This window comes from Pinus tabuliformis, chromosome J, assembly GCF_031772625.1.
Source record: "Pinus tabuliformis cultivar Carrire ecotype Pingquan chromosome J, CPIR1, whole genome shotgun sequence".
NCBI classification, from domain to species: domain Eukaryota; kingdom Viridiplantae; phylum Streptophyta; class Pinopsida; order Pinales; family Pinaceae; genus Pinus; species Pinus tabuliformis.
This window is the reverse complement of record NC_142295.1, coordinates 862,985,697-862,998,838: the sequence shown is the minus strand read 5'-3', so window position 1 is coordinate 862,998,838 and position 13,142 is coordinate 862,985,697. Positions and strand designations below refer to the sequence as shown.

The window sequence follows — 13,142 nt, the reverse complement described above, 5'->3', positions numbered from 1 at the left end:
TGAAGAAACTCAAGCCCTTGCAAGTCATACAAGGAAAGGAAAAGGAAGAAGGAGCTTAGGAATTTTTTATAAGAATAATACAGGTAGAAGAACCACTATATTTCTAGATCATCAGAAGAAGGATATGTCAAAATCAAGTTCTTTGATTGCCATGATTTTGGAAACTATGAATCCTAGTGTCCTCAAAGGAAAAGGAAACAAAAGAAGCATGCATCAACAACTGATGTTCATGATGATGATGAACATCAACCTCAAAAGAAGACTAAGGAATCTAATCTTGATAAGATTGCAGATGGACTTCAGAAATATTACTTCTTTTGACACTCATTAATGATTTTTTCAAGAATGCCAAGGATGACGTATTCAATGGGATCGAAAAGTTCAAAGCTCAGGTAAAAATCTTGACAGGGAAGAAGATCAAGGTTTTGAGATTAGATAATGGAGGAGAGTATACTTCCAAGGAATTCAATGATTTTCTTCTAGGAGGCAAGGATCAAGAGGGAGTTGACAGTTCCCTACAACCCTCATCAATTTCTTCCTTGATCAATAGATAGTTTTTTCCAATCATATTTTTCTGCTTTTTGATTTATTTTTTTAGTCGACCTCTTGACCTTTGAAATTGTATGCTTTGGATATTCTAAAATGATTGCTTGGTTATGATGTTTTATTTTTTCCATGGCCTCTTGAATGGGATTTGTGGAAAGGAAGAAAAAGTCCATTATGGGGGCTACCAAGGCGATGACAACATCAAGAAGTACAAATAAAGGTTTGTGGCAACAGGGTTCTCCGAGATAGAGGAAGTGATTATGAGGAGACTTTCTGCTCTAGCCGCCAAATGGTCAAATTCCTTTATGGCCTAAGGGTTCGAGCATAAAGTGATTGGTGTTCTAGATGGAGGATTATCTAGATTTTTAGGATGTCCAAGAGCAAGCTAGATGATTGAAAGGGCTTCCAGTTTAAAGGGAGCATATACTCGAGCAAAGTTGGAAGGGGAAGCCTTCTAAGAGGATGTCATGGGTTGAGAATGTCTGACTAAATGCATATAAATGTGAGGTATCTAGGAGTAGTTTTCATTTTATGAGGGGACCATGTTAGACAACTGGGTATACTTCAGTGACAAAGGAAGCAATAATGACAGGAGGATTTTCTTACATGACAAAGGGAGCAACCAGGATTTCCACAGGAGGAGTTGCTTCAGTGTCGGAGGGAGCACCCAGTCAAGGTGACTAGAAAGAAGTTGTGGTGATGGATCCAGTGAAGGAAGCTGGCTAGTTTATGGTTGAGTTGAGGCATGTAGAAAAGCATGTGTCGAGGCACTTGTGTGGTACAATTGGATATGGTATGAGAAATGGTGTAGAAGGGAACAGTGAAGCTCCAATACATATCCTCAAACGAGCAAATTGCAGACATTCTCACCAAGCCTCTATCTATAGCGAAGTTTGTATACTTTAGAGACAATCTTGGGTGATGCAAAGTGTCTCCCTCTCAGAGAGGGAGTGTTCGTGTTTCTATAGCTTGTAGAATAGGGTAGACATTCTCCCACAGGTTCATGCTAATTTAACTAGGGGAGAATCATACACTCAACTGTTGGGCCATGTTGATTTGGCTAGGGGTAAATGGCCTGGAGTATTTATGCTTGCATAACAAGGTCAGACTTTCTCCTAAGAAGCCATACTGATTTGGTTGGGTCATGTTTATTTTACCAAGGGAGACTGATAAATTTACCCATGGAGCCATGTTTATTTGGCTACAGGTTAATGGTGAGGGAAACTGTAGCATAGGGTAGACATTTTTCCATTAGATCCATGTTTATTTTCATTCAAAAGATCATGTTGAATTGAACAAGGTAAGAATGATACATTCACCTAAGGAGCCATCTTGATTTGGCTAGGCCATCCTGATTTGGCCATGGGTGAATGGCCTAGGGGCAAACCTTGTTCTAAAAAGCCATGTTGATTTGGTTGGGTTATCATGATTTGAACAGGGGAGATGGATACATTTACCTGAGAAGTATTGGGAAGTATTTTCGCATGCCAAGAGGCCTCCTAAGTCGGCCTAGAAGAATTACAGAAATTAAAATAAAACAAATTTTATTTTTGGGTTTCATGTAGGCTCAAAAGGGACAAGTTGACCCCACCACAAAAGGGTGTGTCCCTTGAGGTAAATGTACCCATTTGACTTGTATATATTTAGATGATGTGACACTTCATTTGATCACTTAGTTATCGTCATCTCTCTTTTATATTAGCCACACATGGGAGAAGATAGAGGATGAATTTGACTGAAATTTGGACTTCGGTATTGGCATAGATTTCTAGACAAATTATTGATTTCTCCTAAAGAAAAATTGTTGGCTTTTCTCCAAAGGTAAAATTTGTTGTTCCTATTATGCATGGTTGTCTCCTTGTGATCTTATAGTTTTTCGTTGCATTATTGTTGAGATTTTTTATGTACAATTTCTCAATGATATCAATGGCATAAAGATAAATTACTAAAGATCATTAGGTAGTAATAATCAAATAAGAAAATTCGATTTCTATTGTTCATATTATAGAAAAAACATGGTATCAAAGTTTTGTTAAGAGAACAAGCCTAGGGAAGTCGTTGATCTCAAGAAGAGGAGTCGTAGAACAAGAGAAGGATTGTCGCAGCAAGGAAGAAACACTGGAGCATCGAGTTCTATGGATGGAAGGGTTGGTTTCCCTAGTCACAATTTGCGAGGAAGGTCAAAGTATATGATAGAATTCAGTGTGTAAGGGTCATTGTTGTTTGAGGTTGAGAGAGGGTCATATCTGCCCCAAGAAGGCCTTGAGTGTTGGCTACAAGTCTGACAAGGAAACCCAAAACTTATGCTGAGGCTAGATCAAGGCTAAAAGAACCTGTCAGAGAGCTTGGGGTAATAGAAGAAGGCTAGCCGAGTTGGGCCATAGGTCTGTTAATACATGCCCAGAAGAAACAAGAAGGGATGAGGTTGATTAATGTATCCACGAGGTTGCAGGGTCAAAGGCCACAAAGTCATGAACTACAGGGGTAAAGGAGGGTAAACGGAGCCTAGAATAGGCCGCAATTTAGCATAGTTTGATCGAGGAATGATTAAGGCCTCAGGAAAGTTAGTCGCAGGCTGGCTTAACCCTATAAGCAAGGTTGCAGTGAATCAGAGATGAACCAAGGGCTCTAAATTTTGTGAGAGAGTTGCTAGAGTTGAGACAAGATGATGTTGCAGAAGTGGGCTAATCAACAACTAGAGTTGGAAATATCCAAAAGGTCATTTGCATCATATCTTTAAGATTGAGGGAATGGGAATTGAAAGTGGTATGAAGGAGAAGTAAAAAATTAGCACAAGTAGAAGGATCAGGAGTTCTACAAGAAAAGGAAAATGTTGGCAATGTTTAACAAACTGGAGGTGGATCTTCCTCGGGAGTTTGTCAACCCTCCTACTGCTGGCACAAACCAAGCCTTGGATTTGAGATAAACTAAGAAACAATTGGTAGACATTGATAGTCCCCATGGATTCAACACATACATTCATCACAAAGAAGCTCTACTCATGCCCAAGTCCTTTGGAGTTGTGGACAATGTGTTTTGTGTGTTTGTGGGCACCATTCGAAATTTTCCATTGTTGAGACAAGATTACGGACTTACCAAGAATGTCATTGAGGTGATGGTCACAATAGAAGCTTTTAAAACTTTGTGTTACAAAGGGTCATTTCTTTCTAATAAAATATTAAATCACTTCGAAGGCTCTTTTTCATTTCTTCTATTTGATAGCAGTTCCAAGAATGTATTTTTTGTTAGGTACATAGACGGAAAATGTTATCTCTTTTGGATTTGTACATCAGATGGTTCATTAACATTTTTTTGGTGATGATCAAGTTTTGAAGATTGGATGTGAAACATATTTTGCATCATTCCCTATTTTTTTTTTAGAATAAATGTAGCTAGCAACGTATATGAGGAATAAAGGATTAGTCCAAGTGCATTAGTTTGTTGTGGAGATCATTCCTAGGGTGGCCAAGACTGGTTGAAGTCTGTGGAAAAAAGAAGTTTGTCGCAGCCTGATCCAAGTGGATGTTGGTGGCCACCCACCTATTCCACTTGGACCCCCACAGTTAGGTCCCTATAATACTAGTGTAACCCCTTATTCTTATTAGTACAACCCCCTTATTATATTGTGGTGTTCATGTAGTCCCCATATTGTTATTATTGTGCCCCATAGAAGCCCACTATTGTTATTATTGTACCCTTACATTATTATTGTTTTGTCAGCTCTGATTATATTATGAACCTTTAGACTCCTATATATAGAAAGAAGGTCTTGTCATTTGTATCATCCAAGAATTGTTCATTTGTGTAATGTAAAGGAGGTTTCCCCCTCGAAGAGGATTATTTCTAAGGTGTCAATATATCTTTTCTATCTTTTTGTGAGCTAGTTTCATAACATTTGGTATCAGAGCTTTAGATTCTAGGGTTTTTGCTGCTCGAAACAGGTCATCGTGGCATTTTTGCTATAACCTTTTTTCTGTGATGTTTAAGAAGCTAAAGAAAAAACCCATTTGATACAAAATCACATTGAAGCTCGCGTCCAAATTTCAGATCTTGTGTCACTATAATTTCGGATATATGATCTGAAGAATTTAGGGTTTTTGGAAGCTCCAAAATTTCATCTAAAACAGGTCATTGTGGAATTTTCGCTATAACGTTTTCGCTACGAAGTTTCAGAACATAAAAGAAAAACCCATTTGAGAAGAAAGTTGTCTGAACTTTGGGTCCGAATTTTAGATCTTTTCTCACTATATTTTCAGATATATGATCTGAGGAAGTTAGGGTTTTGGCAGACTCCTGAATTACATCCTAAATAGGGACCTTGGGAAAATCGTCATAACTTTCTCTCTGAGCGTCAAATTGAAATTTCGTAAGAAGTTGCAGAAAGAGGATAGACTATAGTTTTCTGTGTATCGGTTTTAGCTCCTAAGGTTGAAATAGTGACATGAGAAACTTTGTACAAGTTCGATCTACTGAACCAGTCTATAATCGGGTCATCGTGGGAGATTTGACATAATGCTTCCTTACAGAATCCAATCTTGATCAGACTTTCAGGGTTAGAAAGAGGACTCAGAGGGCTACTATAGGACGAAATTTCAAAACTTGGAGATTCGAAATTACAGAGTTACAGTCGTTTCAAGATCGAGCTCCTAAAATCAAGAAAAGGCAATATGAGGAAGTTTGATGGCAAGGATCCGATAAATTGGATACTACAGATGGAGAAACATTTTGATCTACATGAGGTGCAACTATTACAAAAGGTATGTATTTCATCTTCATATTTAGAATCGAATCAATTTTTATGGTATAAAGGGTTGTGTTCTCGTAGAACACTTGTCACTTGGTCAATTTTCACGGAAGAAATGATAGCACATTATGAGGATACAAAGAGTAACACCTTCTTTAGCCAATTGATCAATCTCAAACAAATGGGTTCAATGGCAAAGCACATCGAGGATTTCAAAAAATTGAATATAAGGATAAATGATATTCCAAAGAAGAAAAGGATTGATGCCTTCATAGGGACTTTAAAGGATAACATTCAACATGAGGTTCATCTTTGGGAACCTAATTCATTGGAGAAGGCATTCAGGTTGGCAAGAAAAACTGAAAGAGAAATTATGGAAACAAAGAATCCTAGCACTCATGACTATAATTATGGAAGTGTTTTTTCTCCTAGCCTACCACAACCTATAAGGTTTGCACCTTAACAATTGGAAGAAAAAAGAGAAAAAGGGCTTTGTTACAATTGCGATAAAAAATACACTAAAGGTAATAAGTGTGCTGAAAAGAAATTATTTTACATGGATTATGAAGAGGAGGAAGAAAAGGATCAAGAAACATCAAAAGAAGAGGTTATACACTAGGAACCAACCCCAAAGAAAGAAGAAATGAATCTGACCATATATTGTAAAGAATTGGAAATAATTACCACTCCTCAAACTCTCAAGATAGAAGGACATATCAGGAAGAAAAAGGTTCAAGAAGTGAAAGATCACATCGAGAAAGAAGAAATGAATCCTATCATATCTTGTAATGCATTGGCCGGAATTACCACTCCTCAAACTATCAAGATAGAAGGACATATCAAGAAGAAAAATGTTCAAGAAGTGAAAGATCACATCGAGCATCAAGAAATGAATCTGACCATATCTTGTAATGCATTGGAAGAAATTACAACTCAAACTCTCAAGATAGAAGTACATATCAAGAAGAAAAAGGTTCAAGCAGTGAAAGATCAAATCAAGCATCAACAAAAAGTTCTCCAACTTTTAAAGGATAACATCACTTTGGTGCAGAATCAAATGAAACAAGAGGAAAATCAACATCGCAGTGAAAGAATTTTTGATGTAGGCGATTGGGTATTTTTACGGCTAGATCTCAAGCAAGATATTGATGAGAAGGAAACATTGGCAATACTACATGCACTTCAGAAATGGTGACCTCACCTAATGGGAAGACACTTCAAGGTAAAACTGGATCATGATAGTCTGAAATAATTTTTAGAACAAAGATTAGCTTTAGAAGAAAAGAAAAAATGGGTCACAAATATGTTGGGTTATGATTTTGAAATCATCTACAAAAACGGGAAACCAAATGTTGGTGCAGATGCACTCTCAAGAAGGGATGAGAATGTGGAAGCATTGTCTTGTGCTATTTCTATTATCCAACCAGATTGGATAAACGAAGCAAGGGATGAATGGAAGAAGGACGAAGAAGTGTGGCCACTCATTCAAAATTTACAGAAGATCCCAATGCAAACAATATTGCGATAACTTGACGAGGAAGGAAAAATCATATTGGAACCTAGAGCAGTCACAGAAACAAGAACCCGATAACTACGAGATCAATCAATTTCAGAGCATCTCATCCAGCGGAAGAACTTACCCGTTGAAGATTCCACAGGGGAGGAAAAGAATTTTATACAGAAGCATCGAGAACTACTCAAGCGTTGAGGACAACACTTTTTGAAGGAGAGGGGCATGTTAGGTCCCTATAATACTAGTGTAACCCCTTATTGTTATTAGTACAACCCCCTTATTATATTGTGGTGTTCATGTAGTCCCCATATTTTTATTATTGTGCCCCATAGAATCCCACTATTGTTATTATTGTACCCTTACATTATTATTGTTATGTCGGCTCTGATTATATTATGACCCCTTAGACTCCTATATATAGAAATAAGGTCTTGTCATTTGTATCATCCAAGAATTGTTCATTTGTGTAATGTAAAGGAGGTTGCCCCCTCGAAGAGGCTTATTTCTAAGGCGTTCATCTATATTTTCTATATTTTTCTTTTAGTTTTTCAGTTTCCTTAATTATAGCACAATTTACTATATTTGGCAGTTTTTCAGGTCTTCAACTTCCTGAGCCATTTTGAGGCCCTAAACAACATTTTTTGAGAAAATCGATGAAAACATTGATATTTACCCATGTTTTCCACTCAAAAGTTGTAGTAATTGAATAGATCTTTCTAAAGAGGAATTGTGTGTGTCAAACGGAGATCATATACCAAAGTTACGACCCCGTAAAGTTGATGTACCAATTTACCCAAACGGGGCCCATAGTTTTGGCTCTTCATCTCCTAGGGTTAGGTTTTTGGATGTTTAGGTTATTCCATTGTTTCTCAATAATAAATTGGCCTTTGAGCCTCATTGTAACACAGTTCAAAGGCATGCATGAGCCACATCTCTTCTCAAAGATAAGCTACCATCGCCTGAGCTAGTCTTATTTTCATTCTGTTTGTAAGCATATTTCAGTGTTTGATATTAATGAAATCAAGTGTTATTTCTGCTACATCTATGTATTTATGGTTATATCTGTAATTTGTTGTGTTCTTGTTTAAGTTTATATCAGTGGTATCAAAGTGGCCTACTCTTTCTCTGTTTTTCTTTGCATGTCCCCAATGAGGTCGGGATATAAGGAGTTAGGACTCGAACTAGTCGAACCTTTGCAAGACCAGCCCTGTAAATCTCGACGACCTCCTATGGCAGAAGAGAAGAAAGACGAGGGGGCAGGAGATCCTTTCAAAATCTTTCTCGAATAATCCCTCGAGCGACAGAGGAACGCGATGATGGACAACTTTGCCCAAATCCATCAACGCCTACCCAAATGCAACGCATCTCCTTCCAGCGGCTACTTTGGAAGCACACACCCTTTAAAGTACAATTTAACTTTGACATCCCCATATTTGAAGGTCAAATAGATGCGGATGCTATAGATAAATGTTTAAATTTTCTAGAAGGATATTTTTATGTTCATGATTTTTCCAGCTGGGAAAATATTACTTTTTCACTTCTCAAAGTTGCCCCCCCCCATCAAGGACTGGTGGGAACCCTACTATGAGAAGAAGGACAAAATTACACCCCCATTATTTTCATCCGCACCCACTTGGAATTCGTTCCAGGATGCCATCAAGGAGCAGTACTACCCTATCGGGAACTATGAGGATAAATGCATAAAGTGGACCATGTTGTGGCAGGGAAGGGACCAAGACGTGTCAGAGTTTACCAATGTTTTCCATACCCTTCACACGAAGTTGGGTATCAAGGATTCTGAGCGACATTTCGTACTCAAGTAATGTGGATGTATGCACAGGTACATCCAGGATGATATGGAGTTCCTAGATATCTCCTTGCTCGTCATGGTGTACTGATATGTTGTCAAGATTGAGTAGAATTTTAAATAGAAAAATCAAAACTTTGGATCTGGGAATCCGAATCAAGGGAAAGGCACGCCAAACCGCAGAGCAAAGGTCAAATCTAAGGCAGGGTGACTAGGGATAACCCACCGAGTCCATAAGAAAATAACAACACCACGAAGACAAAGAAGGACACGGGAAAGTGGTATGAGTTCCATAAGAGCTCCACTCACAACACAAGTAAGTGTCGTGACAAGCACTCAATGGTGGTCGAGCTAAAGGCTTCATAATTAGACGCATATTCTGACTTTGAGTTAGAACTTGACAAGGGGAATGATAAAGGGAAGAAGATCATTGATGCGGAGCCTAGTGCCACCGTGGCCACCACCAAGATCTAGAAGATTGAGACTGAAGATCTATAGGATGGTAAACGCCTATTCCACTCACAGATATGGGTGAAGGGTTCTCTGTTGCAGTTCATTATAGACAACGAGAACTAAAAGAACCTCATTTCAGTAGAGGTCGTGAAGCGGATGGGCCTACCAACTACAACACATCCTCAGTCCTACACCATCGAGTGGCTTCACCAAGGACAAGATCTCTGCATCAGCCAACAGTGCCACCTCCCCTACAGCATTAAGCCCTTCATGGATGAGGTATTGTGTGATGTTGATCCTCTTGAAGTTTGTGATGTATTATTAGGACAACCATACTTGTGGAAGAGACATGTTGTATATGAGTCTAGACCTCGCTCTATTATTATTTATTTGGATAATAAGTTATACAGGATATCGGAGGTAGTCCCGCCTACCGCCATCTCTTTAATTTCTTCTAAGAAATGCAATAAGATCATCTCCGAGACTGGGAAATTTATTTTCTTTCTGATTCGCTCTCAAAGTAAGGGGAAGATCGTAGCCACAATCATGGCCCCTGGGAAGTGTTCCTCCATGCAAAAGAAGAAGGTGGATACGGTCGTGGAAGAATACAATGACATCTTCTCCTCACCCACAGGGGTACCCTTGCACTGTCAGGTCAAGCATTCGATCAATATGACTCTAGAGCACCTCTACCCAACGGGTCGATATATCGTCACTCCATTCTGGAAAATGAAGAGATCAAGCAGAAAATCCAAGAGTTGCTACAAAAAGGGCACATCCAACCAAGTTCCTCACCTTATGGGAGCTCGATTGTACTTGTACAAAAGAAGGATGGGACCTGGAGGCTCTGCATTGATTATTGGGCACTAAACAAAATCACTGTCAGGAATAAGTATCCAATCCCATAAATTGATAACCTTCTGGACAAACTCAAGGGGACCAAGTATTTCAGCAAGATTTATTTGAAGCCTGGCTATCATCAAGTTCCAATAATGCCCACAAATGTATGGAAGACCGCCTTCAAATCCAAGGAAGGCCTTTTTGAATGGTTGGTTATGCCTTTCGCGTTGAGAAATGCCCCTGCTACTTTTATGAAGATAATGGATGACATATTGTAGCCCGTCATCAACTCCTTCGTGGTTGTTTATCTCAATGACATCCTCATCTTCAACATGAGTTGGGAAGAACACTTGCAACACATTCGGCAAGTCCTTCAAACCCTTCAGAAGCACAAACTGTGTGCCAACTTGGAGAAATGAAAATTTGGCATGAGAAATGGAAGCATTACATTATGGGGAAGGAGACAGTCATCCACACAAATCACCGACCTCTTCATTTTATACAGACACAAGGGAAGTTGTAGAACGATCTCCATCAGAAGTGGTCTGCATATCTATAATAATTCCACTTGAACATTAAATACAAAAAGGGCAGCACCAATCATATTGCAGACTGCCTCAGTCAGCCCCTAGTTTCAGCATTGGCTACTGTTCTCAACTCTTGTGGCCACGAGACCTCTGGATGGTCGTAACTATACAAAAATGATCCAGAGTTTGCCTCCACATACCATATGCTAGTATATGGAAAGTAAGTTCTTGATTTCCACCTCCACAACGCTTTATTATGCTATTTGGGCCACGTTTGTGTCCCTTCAAGCGAGCGTTCCAAGCAGATTTGGGAGGCACAATACAGTCGAGTCGTGGGACACTTTAGTGTGGAGAAAATTGTGGATGTACTACAAAAGTACTTATATTGGTTAAAACTTCGACTGGATTTTGGGAAATATATCACATCTTGCATTGCATGTGTCATCACCAAGCCAACCATCAAGAATAAAGGCTTGTACACTCCTCAGCCTACACCCACCCAACCATGGGAATCCATCATCATGGACTATATGTCTAGCGTCCCTTCTACCAAGCATGGTAATGACTGTGTATTTGTGGTCATGGACAAATTTTCTAAGATGGCTATATTGGCGAGTTGCAAGAAGAGTATAACAGTAAAGGACACTACTAAAATCTTCTTTGAACGAGTATGGGTCCATTTTGGCATCCCAAAAACCATTATATCAGATAGGGATAACATGTTCCTTAGCACATTCAGGTCAAGCCTCTAGACACTATTGGACACCAAGCTCACCAAGCTAACTACCTTCCATCCCAAAACTGATGGCCAAACGGAGGTCGTCAATAGGATGATATTGCACATACTCCGCATGTACATACTCCAAACCTGGGATGAGAGTCTTCGCTATCTACAGCACAGTTACAATAGAGCTCTCCATAGCTCGATTGGTCACAGTCCCTTTCAAGTGGGTCTAGTATTTCAACCATTGTGTCTGATTGATGTTGTCATTCCTCATGAGACTACACAAACAGAATCCACACATGTATTGTCTCAGGCATATTTATTAAAGGCATCCAACACATCTTCCATCAGGTTCATGACATCTTAGAGAATTCAAATTCCAAGTACAAGCAGCGACATGATCAACATCGGATGCCACACAAGTTTCTGGTGGGTGACAATGTTTGGTTGCATTTGTAGAAGGAACGTCTTACTGGAGCCCATCAAAAGCTCATACCACTCTGATATGGTCCTTACACCATTGCCAAGGTTGTGGGAAACAATGCTTTTGAGTTCATCATTCCCCTATTCCTTAGCCTACACCTAGTGTTCAATGTGGATTGCCTTCGATTATACTTCCCACCATTACAGGACACATCATGCATTACAGAACATATCACACCAATAGATTTAAACCTAGACTGCATGGAATAGGCCACAACTAATCAAATTATGGACTCACAAATCAAGAACACTCACTAGCAGAAGATCCAACTATATCGGGTTGTCCAAGCTAGCCAACTCCTGCACCAAGGCAAGTGGCTCACTAGGAACCAAGGTCAACAGAAGTTTCCCCATCTCATGGAGGCACTCAACGCGATGGGGACCATTGCTTTCGAAGGGGGGAGGACTGATCCAAGTGGATGTTGGTGGCCACCCACCTATTCCACTTGGACCCCCACCACTTTCTCTTTCATTTTTTTAGTTTCCTTAATTGTAGCACAGTTTACTATTTTTGGCAGTTTTTTCGGGTCGTGAACTTCCGGAGCCGTTTCGAGGCCTTAAACGTTTTCGCGAAAACCAAGGAAAACATGGGTCTTAGACCGATATTTTCCACTCAAAAGTTGTAGTCGTTGGATAGATCTTTCTAATGAGGTATTATACAAATGAAACGAAGATCGTATTCCAAAGTTACTACCCCATGAAGTTGATGTACTGATTTACCCAAATGGGCCCATAGTTTTGGCACTTCATCTCCTAGGGTTAGGTTTTTGGATGTTTAGGGTTTTCCATTGTTTCTCAATAATAAATGGGACTTTGAGCCTCATTGTAACACAGTTTAGAGACATGTATCTACCACATCTCGTCTCAGAGACAAGTTACCATCCCCCAAGCTAGTCTTATTTCTATTCTATTTGTAAGCATATTTCAGTATTTGATATTAATGAAATGAAGTGTTATTTCTGTTGCATCTTTGTATTTATGGTTATATATGTAATTTGTTGTGTTCCTGTTTAAGTTCAGATCAGTGGTATTAGAGTGGTCTACTCTTTCTCTGTTTTTCTTTACATGTCCCCAATGAGGTCAAAATATAAGGAGTTAGGGTTCGAACTGGTCGAACCTTTGCAAGAACAACCACGTAAATCCCAACGGCCTCCCATGGCAGAAGAGAAGAAAGATGAGGGGGTAGGAGATCCTTTCAAAATATTGCTCGAAGAAGCCCTCGAGGGGTAGAGGAATGCGATGATGAACAACTTTGCTCACATCCTCAGCGTCTACCCAAAAACGACACATCTCCTTCCACCAGCTACTCTAGAAGCACCACACCCTTTAAGGTACAAGTTAAATTTGACATCCACTATTTGAAGATTAAATAGATGCAGACACCGTATCTAAATGGTTAAATCTACTAGATGGATATTTTTATGTTCATGATTTTTCCAGCCGGGAAAAGATTACTATTGCACTTCTCACAGCTGCCCCCCACTTCAAGGACTGGTGGGAAACCT

The 13,142-nt window shown here is 39.4% G+C and overlaps 1 pseudogene; it reads left to right on the top strand.

Annotated features, from left to right (window-relative positions):
• The first annotated feature begins 3,376 nt into the window (after positions 1–3,376).
• LOC149229413 (stem-specific protein TSJT1-like) lies at positions 3,377–3,932 on the top strand (annotated as a pseudogene).
• The last annotated feature ends 9,210 nt before the right edge of the window (positions 3,933–13,142 follow it).